We start from the raw sequence: 15,171 nt of genomic DNA on the forward strand, positions 1-15,171 counted from the left end.
AGAAAGTATCATTTACTCTAGTACAGTGATTTTTATGATCCTCAGGTAAATCTCCACAATGGAAGCAGGTAATAGGGGGAAAATGAACCAGATTAGTAAATTGGGGGGAAAACTGGATAAATAGGAATTTTAAAATTTGCAAAACACTCTATACATGTCATCTCATTTGATTCTTTCAACAACTAAGGCAGGTCCATACCTTTTATATACATAGTGAGGCTCAAATTGTGACTAGCCCAGGGTTAAACAGCTAATCAATTATAAGGGAGATTTGAATTCAGGTTGTCCTGACTCTACATCCATCAATCTAGCCACTACAAAGTATCTAGCTCTTTTTCATACTGATTTAACCGTGTTTTGCTTCAGCAACACATACACTAAAATTGGAATAATACAGAAATTAGCACAGCCCTTGCACAAGGATGACATGCAGATTTTTTTCTTTTTAGTGGTTTTTTTAAATTAAAGCTTTTTATTTTCAAAACATGCATAGATAATTTTCAACATTCACCCTTGCAGAACCTTGTGTTCCAAATTTTTTTCCCCTCTCTCCATCGCCTCTCCTAGATAGCAAGTAATCCAGTATATGTTTAACATGTGCAATTATGCTGCACAAGAAAAATCAGATAAGGATCAGAAAAAGGAAAAAAAAAAACGAGAAAGAAAAAGCAAGTAAACAAAAAAGATGAAATGCTATGCTGTGGTCCAACATGCAATTTTTTCTTTATTTTTATTTTTTGCTGAGGCAATTGAGGTTAAGTGACTTGCCCACAGTTACACAGTCAGGAAGTGTTAAGTGTCTAAGGTCAGATTTGAACTCGGGTCCTCCTGACTTCAGGAGTGGTGCTCTGAACTAACTAGCTGCCCCTGCACTAACCAGCTTCTCCTGACATGCAAATTCTTGAAACACAATGATTTAACCAGTTGACTTCCCATCATGCACTGCCCTTGCATTTACTGATTATGTGTTGATTTGATCACAACTGTCCTTATCTTAAGCCCAATGTAATTTATCTTCAATTAATAGAGAAATATAAGTTGACTTGAATTTTGATTTAGTTGGTTTGGAGCCCTATACCAAGTATTGCACAGGTCAGTCAACAAGTATTTATTAGCTTTTATGTGCCAGGCATAGTGCTAAGCAAAGTAGAAGCAAAAAGAAAGATTGTTCTACCCTCAAGGAACATATACTCTAGTGGAGAAAGACAAAACATAAAAAGGAAACTAAAAATGGAGGTGGTGGAGGTGAAGGTACTTTTATGTGTGTTGGGGGAAGAGGTGATGGAGAAAGAATTTCTGAGTGAAAAGTGGAGCTGTGAGTTAAATGAAGGAGTGAACTTGACTAGCCTGGTTGCTTCCTTAAAATCCAGGAGGAGGTGACCAATCAGAGGAAGAGGTTGCAAGAGCATTGGGATCGTCCAGAGTAAGAAGATAGCAAAGGTGAGGTGGATCTTTTAGCTGCAACTCAAACATCTTCCGAAGTAATGGGAACTAAGTGACTTTGTTTTTAAAATAGGTTGAAAATAATCTGTAAATAGTTATCAGTTGAATATAGAATCTGAAAATTATTAAACATTAGTAACAATATTTAGGTCATATTGACTTGTAACTGTCATAGTTCATGAAATCAATAATGACAAGACTAATAATAAGCAAAACCACTACATCGTCATTTCTTCTGAGATGTCTATGATTGGTTTTGTATTTATTTATTTATTTATTTTTAATTGATAGAACCCATGCCAGGGTAATTTTTTACAACATTATCCCTTGCATTCACTTCTGTTCCGATTTTTCCCTTCCCTCCGCCCCCTCCCCCAGATGGCAAGCAGTCCTTTACATGTTGAATAGGTTACAGTATATCCTAGATACAATATATGTGTGCAGAACCGAACAGTTTTCTTGTTGCACAGGGAGAATTGAATTCAGAAGGTATAAATAATCCGGGAAGAAAAACAAAAATGCAAGCAGTTTATATTCATCTCCCAGTGTTCTTTCTTTGGATGTAGCTGCTTCTGTCCATCTTTGATCAATTAAAGCTCTCTTTATCGAAGAGATCCATTTCCATCAGAATACATATGATTGGTTTTGTAACACTGAATTACTAACAGGTAAGCTTGACCAGGAATAATATACTAATAGTTAGACTCTAAGATTGGTAAAAACAGTCTTAAGAATTTTTTGTCCACTCCTTTTTTAAAAAAAAGTTTTTCTTGATGGTTTTTGTTTCTTACATCAATTTCCCCCAGTTTTCTATGCCCAGTTTTCTACCCCCTTCCCCTCTCAGTCAGTCACCCCATATAACAAATAGCATCTTTTAAAGATGGGGAAAAAAAAGAGGAGGAAGGAGAATCAGCACAACTATTTAATACATTTGTAATTTTGCTACATTCACTTTTTTGGTGAATAGTTCTTGCAGATATTATTGGAAGACATGTATATTGTTACCTTGGTTCTTCATATTTCATTTTGCATCTGGTCATTTTTTTTGTGATTTTTTTTTAATCTGAAAATTCAAGATTTTATGAACAAAGAGAACTAGACCATTTTCATTAATCCCCATTAACAAAAGAGAGCAATCATGCACTTATGTAAGCCAGAAGCACAGGCCTTATGAATCAAATCTAAAGAACACTCATCCTTAACATACTCAATGTAAAGAATTTACACAGAACACCAAACCAAATCACATTAGGGAATTTAAAAAGTAAATTTCTCACTGAAGAAGTGAGACTAAAGCAGCTTTGTAGAACTATTGTTGGAATAAATACACCATGAAGTGTGTTTCCCTTCACATGAAGGGAAAGGAGAATAGTTTTTTTTTTTTTTTTTAATGCTAAATAAAACCTTAAAAGATTTCAAGAAGGGAAAACAGAATGAAAAATAAAGGCCCTGAGCAAAAAAGAAAAAAATCAATAGGATCTGAAGGAAAATAAAATAAAAAGGAAGTAGTAAATTTATATTTAAATTAAAATACCCAAACATTCTTTGATTAACTTTAAATGTGACAACTGTGCTAGCACCCCAGACACCCCAGAATCAGCCGGAGTCAGGATAAGCAAAAGGCCTTAGTTGTTATTCTTGGTCTTTAGACACAGGATAGAACAGGATGGAAGCAGAATCTCCGCGACTGCCTTCTCCCTTGTCTACCGCCAAAGAGTGACTCTGGCTAGTTTTACTCTGTAATGGGCTGAGGCTTGAGTTGATGCACTGAGGTCCCAAGCATATGAGGCTAAATAGTAATTGGACCATACTCTATTAATATATAAGCTTGGAGAAAGAATGGCCCCCGCCCACTCTTTGTGCAAGTCCTGATGTGTTGTATAGAAAATGACGATTTTGGTAGGTGGAGGCAGGGGAGTGGAAAAGGAAGGGGAAGGAGAGACTGCTTGCATTTGCCATTGCGACGGCCCTTTCAGCTCAGATCCCCCTCTGTTAGCTGGCTTCCTGTCACAGCTGTCCATATTGCTATCGCAATCTTTCTTGCCCATATTGCTATCGCAATCCTTATTCACCTCTTCACTTCAATAAAGATTGAAGATTTTTCCCTTAACGTGAATTCCTGACTCCGGCTGATTTTAAATACGCGGTCATTACATTACTCTACCCCCTAGTCCCTCCTATAATCCTCTGTATACATAAAAATTGAGCCAGCACAGGATATTGGGAAGGACCATTTTCCAAGCATATGCCCATAAAAGTATTGTCCAATCAGGAGTTAGCCTTAAGTGCTCTGCAGTCCTGACCTCGGTGCATCTACCCAATAGTTTCAACCCTCTACATTTAAATATTAAAAAGATTACAAATTTTTCTAAATATTACAAAACAAAATTAAATTGATGCCTGATGGATCAGAAGCCTATGAAATTCTATGAAAGCCTAGGACCTCAAGGTATTCTAGATTTGTTCAAAAGAGATTTTTAAAAAACATGAACAAATTAGAAAATTCTAATGCCAAAACTTTGAAAAATGAAAGTTAAAGGAATAATATTGAAAGAACACTTGATTTTTATACAGGCAAAAGCCAGGATCTGGAGACAGAACTCAGAGAGACAACTTAGGGATCATAAGCCTCCTGAAGAATATAAGAAATAAAAAACCTTGAAAACTATAATGCAGAAAATAATACAAGAAAACTTAAGAATTTCTGAATTAAAAAAAACAAAACCTGAATTGAAGAACCTATTGATCTTTGCCTAATAAAAAGAAAACAAGATAAATAAACCACAAAGCTGTATCTCAAGCTCCAAGACACATAATAGTTAAGTTTAATGATTTCAATAACAACAAATTCTGCAAGCAACCAGGGAGAAAACGATCTTAAAATATTAAGAACAACCAAATAGCACAAAACTATCTTCCCTATTAGAAATGTTGGAAGAGAATGAGGAAAATATATACACATATAAAGATCTTGAAAAGACATAGTAAAGGTAGTCTAATTTAGCAATGATAAAGAAACATATAAAATATTCCTGGGGTAGAGGAGATATGAAGATACCATTTTTTTATTATAGCTTTTTATTTACAAAGCATATGCATGGATAATTTTTCCAACATTGATCCTTGCAAAACCTTCTGTTCCAACTTTTCCCCTCCTTTCCCCCACACCCCTCTCCTAGATGGCAGGTAGACCAATACAGGTTAAATATGTTAAAGTATATGCTAAATGCAATATATATATATAAATATTTATACAGTTAGAAGATATCATTTCACTTGAAAACATCCCAAACAAATAGAAACATCAGGAAAGTAAATAAATACAATTACTAAAGAAATAATTGTATCAGTTCATTTAGCTCAAATTTTTACGTCACAATATTAGTCAATCATATTAATGTATCATAATTTGTTTATCCATTCCCCAATGAGGTATCTATACTGTTCCTAATTCTTTGCTTTCACCAAGAGCTACTATAAATATTTTGGTGTATTTGGGGACTTTTTTTTTTTCTAATTAATGGCTTCTTTAACTATACAGGGGCAGGTAAGTGGTACAGTGGATATAGCATTGGACTTGGAATCAGGAAGATTCATGTTCATGAGTTCAAATCCCACGTCAGACACTAGCTGTGTGATCCTGGGCAAGTCATTTAACCCTATTTGCCTCAGTTTTCTCATCTGTCAAATAAGCTGGAGAAGGAAATGGAAAACCATTCCAGTATCTTTGTCAAGAAAACTCCAAATTTGGTCATGAAAAGTTGGATATGACAACAATAGTAATGGGATGTCAGGGCCAAAAGGCTTGGACTAATTTAGTCACCTTATTTGCATAATTCCTAATTGCTTTCCAAAATGACTGTACCATTTCACAACTCCACCAATAATATTCAGATCCCTATCATCCCACAGCCTTTCCAGCATTGACTATTCACCCTTCTTAATCCTTGCCTTTTTTGCTCAATAGATGGTATCCAGTTTAAATAATTTGAACATATAGAAGGATCATTTTTAAAAATGTTGTTTAATTTTATTTTTAAAACTTTGGGTTTAAAATTTTTTTTCTCTGTCCCTTATCTCCCCAAGACAGCAAGAAATTAGATATAGATTAAATAGGTGCCAAAACTACATATTTAAATATTTTTAAATTTAAACATTTCCATATTTGTCATGTTGGGCAAGAAAAAACAGAACAAAATACTATGTTCCAATCCTTATTCAGTCTCCATAGTTCTTGTACTGTGTACAGTGTGTCTCTTGGTTCTGCTCACTTCACTCAGCATAGTTCATATAGGTATTTCCAGTCTGTTCATCATTTTTAATAAAATAATAATATTCCATTACCTTTATATACTATAACTTATTTAGCTATTCTACAACTGATGGGCCTCCACTCAGTTTCCAGATCCTTACCATTATAAAAAGGACTGCTACAAACATTTTGCACATTTGGGTCCTTTCCCCTTTTTTATTATCTCTTTATGATACAAACCCAGTAATGGCATGCTTTATCAAAGGGTATGCACAGTTTTACAGCCCTTGGGGCATAGTTCAAATTGCTTTCCAGAATGGTTGGATCATTTCATAACTCCACCAATAATGTATTAGTGTTCCAGTTAAGAAGAATCGTTTCTATGACCTGTAACCCACCTTTTCAAACATGGAAATCTGTAACAGATAATTTTGAAATCATATTGCTGAAAGGAATTAAAAGGTCACCTTGATTTAGAGGGGCCAATATCATTTAGCAGACTGAGTGCTAATTTCAATTTGACAAGCATTTATAAGTGCTTACTAAGAGTTAGGCAAGAGAGGAAGTGTGGAGTGGTGGATAAAAGGCTTTAGAGTTAGAAATGCCATTACTGGCATTATTGCCTCTGACATAATATTGTTAAGACTATGGGCAAATTATTTAAAATACTCAAGCAACCCTCAGGCCATATCTTACAGATGAAGTGTTGATATAAAGCAACTAAGAGTTTCAGGACTGGAAATTCCCAACAAAAGTGAAATCTAAGTTCCACACAAATCCCTCCCCTTAATTTAAAAAAACAAATACCAGGTATAGTGCTTGGCAAACAAAGACAAAAATGAAAGCCTGTTCTGAAGAAGCTTTGAGCTATTTAGCTTTTGAGTTACACACTAGTAAAATTCTAGACTAGGGAATTCTGGGGTTTTGGAACCCTTTGGAGAATGGGTAAAACTATTTAAAAGCATAAAATATATAAGATGATAAAGGAAACCAGTTATATTGAAATTCAGTCATTGAAATATCTTTGAAAGTTCATGGACCCTGAGTTAAGAACTCCTAGGCTAGATGATCTTGGTATTATCTACTTTAAGTGAGGAAAGGTCATTATGAATCATTACACATTATATAAATGGGTTTTTCATTTTCAGTGAAAGGTACTACCTTTGTGAAGAGTACTATCCAGACTGATGATAATTATTTAATACCTCACATGTCTACAACTAAGGAACATAGGAAGCTCCTCGAGGGAGGGTGGGGGTGCCACAAGGATGCTTAAGGAGAGATGAACTGACTTTGCTCAGAAACTAGGTCAAAGCTTCAATGCTCTACAGTGGTGACCTCCAGCCAGTAAGTGACCACTGCCCTTCCAGACTGGGCAAAATAGGGACATGTAGCCCTCTGCATGCCTCCCCTCAAGCCCTGTTTATAGCCTGTTATATGTTATAGATAATAATATTACCAAGTTATGACTTGGTGCAAAAAAGACTGAAAAAAAAATTAGAGATTTGATTCTAGTATGGATTTTGTCACTAACTTTGATTAAGTGATTTTATGTAAATCATTTTCTCTATCTAGACCTTAGTTCCTCTTTCCTTTTAGCTTTAAAATTCTGTGATTGTATATATAATTAAGTCTCAATAGATGGAGCTCTTATGAATAATAAAAATATGCCAGGATAAACAGAAATGTATTTAGAATTCCAAATTCAAGCAATTCATAGTAGTGCATAAATTCTCTCCCAGAACTGAGCCTAGAAATTTTTGAATCCTATGCTAATAAAGACAGTTATTCAGTCATTTCAATAGTGTCTGACTCTTTGTCTTCCCATTTGGGGTGTTCTTAGCAGATGCAAACCACTGGGGTGGTTTGCCATTTCCTTCTCTAAAGTAAATGAGTCCCATTTGATTCATGAGAAAACTGAGGCAAACAGAATTAAATGATTTGCTCAGGATCACACAGCTAGTAAGTGTCTAAAGCCAGATTTGAACTCAGGAAAATGAATTTTCCTGACTTCAGGCTTAACACTTTATACCCTGCATCATATAGCTGCCTTAATAAAGACTTAAAGAAACTACAATTTCATTGATGGAAGTATTATCTCCACCAAAACAACCCAGGGTCATTTCCATTCTATTCTATGTGAGACATTAAAGGCCTTTGTAATTTAAACAAAAATAAACAGTTCTCTTGATAAAGTTAAAAGTGTTTAATAGTTTTAAAACTTTAATAGTTTAGTAGTTTTAAAAGTTAAAGTTTTAAACTGGACGGGAAAACAACTAAATGCTTAAGTTTATGTGCCTACTATATCCCTAAAGTGGAAATGATATTGGGCAGGTAGGAAAGATGATCATGATTTCCATTTGTGTATTATACTTTCTTGTGTAGCAAACATAATAAACCACCCTATATTTCTACTTTCAATATTTTTATTTGGCATATTTGAATATAGCAGAACATGACTATTATTTTGATTACCCAACATCCAGTTAACATTAGGCACCCATGATTTATAAACAGAAATATGAATACAACATAATTCTTGACCTCAGGAATTTGTTATCTAAAATCATCATCACTTTTTACTTAAAATGTGTTGAGTGTTGCTGCCCAAGGTTTGTTTTTACATTCTAGATCCCTAAATTTTCTACTGCAGAATGCATCTCCATTATTTTATCTCTACACTCCAGCCTCTTAATTAAGGGACACACTGTCAATTAGAGGCTATTAGGAAATAGAAGTTGAAAATAAATGACACCTCCTACTAGCTTTTCTTGATGGATGATTCCTCAAATCAGGGCACATTTTTTTTTAATAGTTATCCAAGTTGGATAGGCAAACATTTTCTCTTGGTTCTTAAAAACTTTTCTACTGAGCATGATCTCAGACTATAACCTGAGTTATTTAATATAACTGAACCTCGCTTTTCCATGTGTATAAATGCAGATACCAACACTAGAACTACATACTTGACAAAGCTGTAGGCAAAACAGTTTGCAAATTTAAAGCCTAGAGAAATTTAAATATCCTTCGATTAAAACTCTATTTTGAAGCCTCATAATGACTTGATAGTGGGATACTGGGATTCCTTAAGGAATATATGATAATTGTGGAAATATGAGAATTGCATGTTTAACATATATTGGATTACTTGTTGTCTAGAAGAGGGAGTAAAGGAAAGGGAAGGAGAAAAAATTTGAAACATAAGGTATTGCAAAGGTGAATGTTAAAAATTATTTATGCATATGTTTTGAAAATAAAAAGCTTATGTGTGTGTGTGTGTGTGTGTGTATGTGTGTGTGTGTGTGCCAGGAAAACAGAAACTCTGGCAGATCCTACCAAACCTGAGGTTCAAGATGAATGTAAGGAATGGACTGTGAACCTGGGTCCAGGTAGCCACCCAAGTTCAAAAAGATCATTATCTCAGTAGAAAATCTCACAAATACTATTGATTAAGGATGGAAGGAGCATATATAATTGCCAAAATTCTTAGTCTTGAAGAATCTAAAAGGAAGAGATAATTGAAGGAAAGGTGAGCTGCTTAACCTTAAAACTTAAGAACCGTCAGGAATAATATTTGTTCTATTAGACGCCAAAAACATTAAGCACTTATTATGTATAAGAGCTATAAAGACAATAAGGAAAATGAGTCCCTAATTTCAGGAAGTTTATATTCTAGTGGAAAGGTTTCAGTTTTTGTATTCTGTAAGTCACAAAAATCTTATGAAATAGGTACTACTGGTCTTATAGCTTTCAGTATTACTTTGGGATCTCTTGCTATTTTGGATTTATATCTATTATATCCTGATCACTTTCCCACCAATACTACTGACAGTACAAGAGCTACAAACTCTAATTTAAAAATTCATTTAGTTTGTGGCGGAATAAGAAAGTAATAGAGAAATGAGTCAGGTAATGTATATTCTTGCCAAATCTCTCTCATATCTATTGGGAAATAACACTCAAATTTTCATCTAATCACTGCCTCACCTCCTTTCTTTAAAGAACAGAGATTCATAGCATTAGGTGGGAAAGCTTAGAGTCCAGAGCTGATTTGTCTGCCTCCTGTCTCTTTCTCCATAACCTCAATAGACTGAGGAGATTAGATTGCAGGATTGCTAAAGCTTCTCACCATAGCCCTGGGATCATTATAGCTTGGCTAGCCGTTCTTTAAGAGACTTTAGAAGCTCTTGTGGTATTTTCTTGAACCCACAACTTAGCTTTTCTGCTCCATCCTTTGGTCTTCCTAATCCATGCATCTGCTCACAAACTGCTATTCCTCATAAATATCCTGTCCTTCCAAAGTGCCCCCCACTCCACATTTTTTTTTGCCTCAAATTGCTAGTTGAGAGTCTAACAATCCTTCAAGAATTTGTGATTTTGGTAGTTACATATGCCCTTTCCGACCTTAATTGGTAGTTTCTGTGATATTTTCTACTTGTGATGATAATCTTTTTGAACTTGGGTGGCTACCTGGAACTAGGGTCACAGTCCACTTAAAACCTCAGTTTCATAGGATCTGCCAGGGTTTCTGCTGTCCTGGCATATATTCCTTAAGGAATCCCAGGATCTCACTACCAAGTCATTATGAGGCTTCAAAGTAGAGTTTTAGTAAAAGGATAATATTTAAACTTCTCTAGGCTTTACATTTGCAAAACATTTTGTCCACAGTTCTATCAGTAGGTAGTTCTAGTGTTAGTGTCTGCATTTATACATGTGGAAAAGTGAGGTTCAGAGATATTAAATAACTTGTCTATACATGTTCACATAGTCTGGTGCCAGAATCACACACTCTTTGTCTCTCTCTCTCTCTCTCTCTCTCTCTCTCTCTCTCTCTCTCTCTCTCTCTCTCTCTCTCTCTCTCTCTCTCTCTCTCTCTCTCTCTCTCTCTCTCTCTCTCTCTCTCTCTCTCTCTCTCTCTCTCTCTTTGTCTCTACAAAAGTAAAACCAGGACATGACATTTATGTTCTCTCCTATGAGGTAACTGACAGTCATGAGATGTGAAACTTCTGGAGCTATGCTATATGCAGACTTACTAATATATATTTGACATGGTTAATCTGTTAAGTGCTTTAAGAGAAAGGGACCTCATCTCTCCTAAGGTTTTAGGATCATGTGAAGGAGGAAGAGACCTTAGAAATCCCCCTATCTTTTATCTGTCTTATTTTTGAAAAAAACATGTTATCTGAACCCCTGTCCTAGTGAGAAATAGCCTAGCCAATAGGGTGCCTTATTACATTTACTAAGGAATCCTGTGCTATCATGGACTATTGTGTAAGGGAGACAATACTGGACTAAAAGTCAGGAATCTGGGTTCTAATATAGTCTCTGACAATCTATTTGCCTTGAACAAGCATAATTCATTTTTACCCTCAATTTCAATTCTTAAAAGATTTTTATTAATGTTATTTTTTGGGGTGGGACCATTCCTCTTCTTCAAGACTGAACCATGCCTTTTAATAAAAAAATAAGTAAAATATCTGATTCAGCTGACAATATACCCAACATTCCCTAGTAGTCTCCTGCATCTTGTGAAGAGGAAGCAGGGATATACTAGCAAATGTCTAACAACTGGCTCTCTGGAGGGGGGGAGGGGGAATGAACTCTGGACACTAAGTTTAACCTACTTCATTAACATTGTCTCCATCACTTTAGTAAATCTAAAACATCAGCAAAACAATAAATCAAGTCCTGGTTTGTAAGCTTTCTGATTTCCAAGGTGTATATTCTTATACTAGAAATTTCACAATCTGCTTGCTATATCTAGTTGACTTTAGCATACCTGTGGGAGGAAGATAAGTTTTATTCTCTATTCTTTAGGATCAAGGATGGTTTTTCAAGAGAGATAATTAGTGGCTGGAGTCAGAAAAGCCTGATTTCAATTCTTTCTTCCAATACGAATTGTGTGACTCTGGGCAAGTCACTTAAATCTGCCTCAATTTCTCCATCTTTCAGATTATGATGGGTGAAATCTCAAGCTTCTGAGCATATCAGTTGATTAAACAATGTATGCCAAATGCATAATAGATAGGGATCAGATCTCCTCAGCTTGGCACTAGACCCCAAATATAGGAAGAAACAGATTTTTATGTATTAAAACAGTCAATAGGATATACACCAGAATATAGGATTAGATAATCTGATTTCTAATTGGAGGACAAATTAGGAGTTTTTTGAGTTTTAGGAGGGAGAAGAGTGAGCAGTTATAATTCCTTGAAATCAGAAAAATAGGTGTCACATTTCTCTTCAGGTCAAAGGAAGAAGGAAATAGTGATGGACCAGTATGGGGCCAGTTTTTCAGATAAAACACATGGGTTGCTTGAGATGTATAATTGTGAGAAAACTTGTATCAATCTTAGGATCTAATTGGGTTTCTGGTCAGTACAACCTAGGTTTGTAGTTGAGTCTCAAAGCAACAGATAGAAGTTCCCAGCTATGCAGAGCTAAAGGTTCGAAGAATATAATAAAGTTTTTTGGGGTGATTATATAATAATTCTTGGTATTATTATATCATATTATTATATGAATATACAATAATTCTCATAATTGAATCAAGTTTTCTCACAAGATAGAAGTTGGACTAGATCCATAACTGAATAGAAAGGAGGTTGATCTAGATCCAGAATCAAGTCACAAGGTAGAATCATTGAGGTTCTCTCAATTCTTATAATTCCCTCAGATGAGGATAATAATAGCACCTGTCTCCTAGGATTATTGTGAATATAAAATAAAATATTTGTAAATCTCTCTGCAAACCTTAAAGTGCTATCTAAATGCTAGCTATTATGATTACTCAGTTTGTGCCTTTACTTTTACTGGTCTTTTCATTTATATTATCATTTTGGTTTTGCTTATTTAGCTTTGTACCAGTTTCTAGACATTTTCTGATTTTTCTCTGAGTTTCTCATATTCATTTCTTAGTATGTAATATTCAGTTATGACAGGTACTCACTTTTTTTTCTGTTCTTTGTTAGAATGAAGGGTGGTACTATGAATAATTTCACATACACCGACTTCTTTGAGATATTAGGCTAGTCAAGGACCCACACTTAACACCACATACCAAGATAAGATCAAAATGGGTCCATGACCTAGGCATAAAGAACGAGATTATAAATAAATTAGAGGAACATAGGATAGTTTATCTCTCAGACTTGTGGAGGAGAAAGAAATTTGTGACCAAAGATGAACTAGAGACCATTACCGATCACAAAATAGAAAATTTTGATTATATCAAATTAAAAAGCCTTTGTACAAACAGAACGAATGCAAGCAAAATTAGTAGGGAAGCAACAAACTGGGAAAACATCTTTACAATTAAAGGTTCTGATAAAGGCCTCATTTCCAAAATATATAGAGAACTGACTCAAATTTATAAGAAATCAAGCCATTCTCCAATTGATAAATGGTCAAAGGATATGAATAGACAATTTTTAGATGAAGAAATTGAAACTATTACCACTCACATGAAAGAGTGTTCCAAATCACTATTGATCAGAGAAATGCAAATTAAGACAACTCTGAGATACCACTACACACCTGTCAGATTGGCTAAGATGACAGGAAAAAATAATGATGAATATTGGAGGGGATGCGGGAAAACGGGGACACTGATGCATTGTTGGTGGAGTTGTGAACGAATCCAGCCATTCTGGAGAGCAATCTGGAATTATGCCCAAAAAGTTATCAAACTGTGCATACCCTTTGATCCAGCAGTGTTTCTATTGGGCTTATATCCCAAAGAAATACTAAAGAAGGGAAAGGGACCTGTATGTGCCAAAATGTTTGTGGCAGCCCTGTTTGTAGTGGCTAGAAACTGGAAAATGAATGGATGCCCATCAATTGGAGAATGGCTGGGTAAATTGTGGTATATGAATGTTATGGAATATTATTGCTCTGTAAGGAATGACCAGCAGGATGAATACAGAGAGGACTGGCGAGACCTACATGGACTGATGCTAAGTGAGATGAGTAGAACCAGGAGATCATTATACACTTTGACAACGATATTGTATGAGGATGTATTCTGATGGAAGTGAATTTCTATGACAAAGAGACTTAACTGAGTTTCAATGGATAAATGATGGACAGAAACAGCTACACCCAAAGAAGGAACACTGGGAAATGAATGTGAACTATTTGCATTTTTGATTTTCTTCCCGAGTTATTTTTACCTTCTGAATCCAATTCTCCCTGTGCAGCGGGAGAACTGTTCGGTTCTGCAAATATGTATTGTATCTAGGATATACTGCAACATATTTAACATATATAGGACTGCTTGCCATCTTGGGGGGGGCGTGGAGGGAGGGAGGGGAAAAAAACGAAACATAAGAGAGTGCAAGGGATAATGTTGTAAAAAAATTATCCTGGCATGGATTCTGTCAATACAAAGTTATTATTAAATAAAATAAAATTTAAATTAAAAAAAAAAAAGAGAGAGAGATATTAGGCCAGTAATTGGACCCTGGGTTAAAGGGGAAGGCAGGTTAGTCACTTTTCTAACATACTTTCAAATTGATGTCCGGAGTGGTTGGGATTAATTCTTATTTTGCCTTAGCTTCTTTTAGACTTTGATGTACTACTCTTGGTTTGTCAGTTTCTTATTAAAATGAGAGAGACAGAGGTGTATGGGCTTACCTGAGCTCTAAGATGCCTTCCAGCCTTAAACCATTTATGTGAAAACAAACCTCAGTTCAACAATGCAAACCTTATTTATAGTAGTGCTCTGTGAATGTGAGCTATCTAAATTCAACAAATTATTTTTGAATCATATTTTTGTTTGCATATAGTTGTTTGCGTGTTGTCTCCCCCATTAGATTGTGAGGTTCTTGGAAACAGGGCCTGCCTTTTGCCCATCTTCATATCCTGCTTAGCTCAGTGCCTGACACATAGTAGGGACTTACAACTTGCTGGTCACTTTGAATTATTTCAACTCCCAGGGACAAAAGTATCTCTACCAATGCAGCATCACACCTGTTATAATTTAAAAGAGCATGCAGGAGGCACTGAGAGATTACCTTGATGGCTAACATGATGTGGATCAGGTGGTCTTCCTGACTACAAGGCCAATGCTCTAACCACTATTTCATCTTGTTTCTTGAATATACATGGTTCAAGGCTAAAGAAGTCAGAGCCCTGAATGAGAGTAGGCATTTCTATGTTAATAGAAGCACACTAGGAGGGCAAATAATTCAGTTTGGCTCACCATTTGATGCATGGGAAATCGAGGGGACATTGGCTGTTCCCACCCCTATCCAGTTATTCATGTCTCCAGTTGCTGGCTGCTACTCTTACTGTGTGGGTACTGGGGTTGTGGGGCTGTTTCTGAAAGGCTCAAAACATCTCCAGATCAAGCATGGGTATTTATTAGAGCATTTACTTCTGGTAAGAGGTGCCACAAGCCTTTTTTGTGGCACCTCTTATCAGAAGTAAATGCTCTAATGGTGGCAGCTCAGCAGAATAGGGATTATATAGAGAAG

General features: G+C 35.6%; 1 non-coding gene across 1 annotated transcript; it reads left to right on the top strand.

The window, feature by feature from the left end:
* The first annotated feature begins 352 nt into the window (after window positions 1–352).
* LOC127552584 (U6 spliceosomal RNA) lies at window positions 353–457 on the top strand. The gene has a single exon (XR_007951453.1). It is a non-coding gene; the product is annotated as a U6 spliceosomal RNA (small nuclear RNA).
* Window positions 458–15,171: the final 14,714 nt, after the last annotated feature.

The sequence above is a fragment of the Antechinus flavipes genome, chromosome 2, assembly GCF_016432865.1.
Source record: "Antechinus flavipes isolate AdamAnt ecotype Samford, QLD, Australia chromosome 2, AdamAnt_v2, whole genome shotgun sequence".
NCBI lineage: Eukaryota > Metazoa > Chordata > Mammalia > Dasyuromorphia > Dasyuridae > Antechinus > Antechinus flavipes.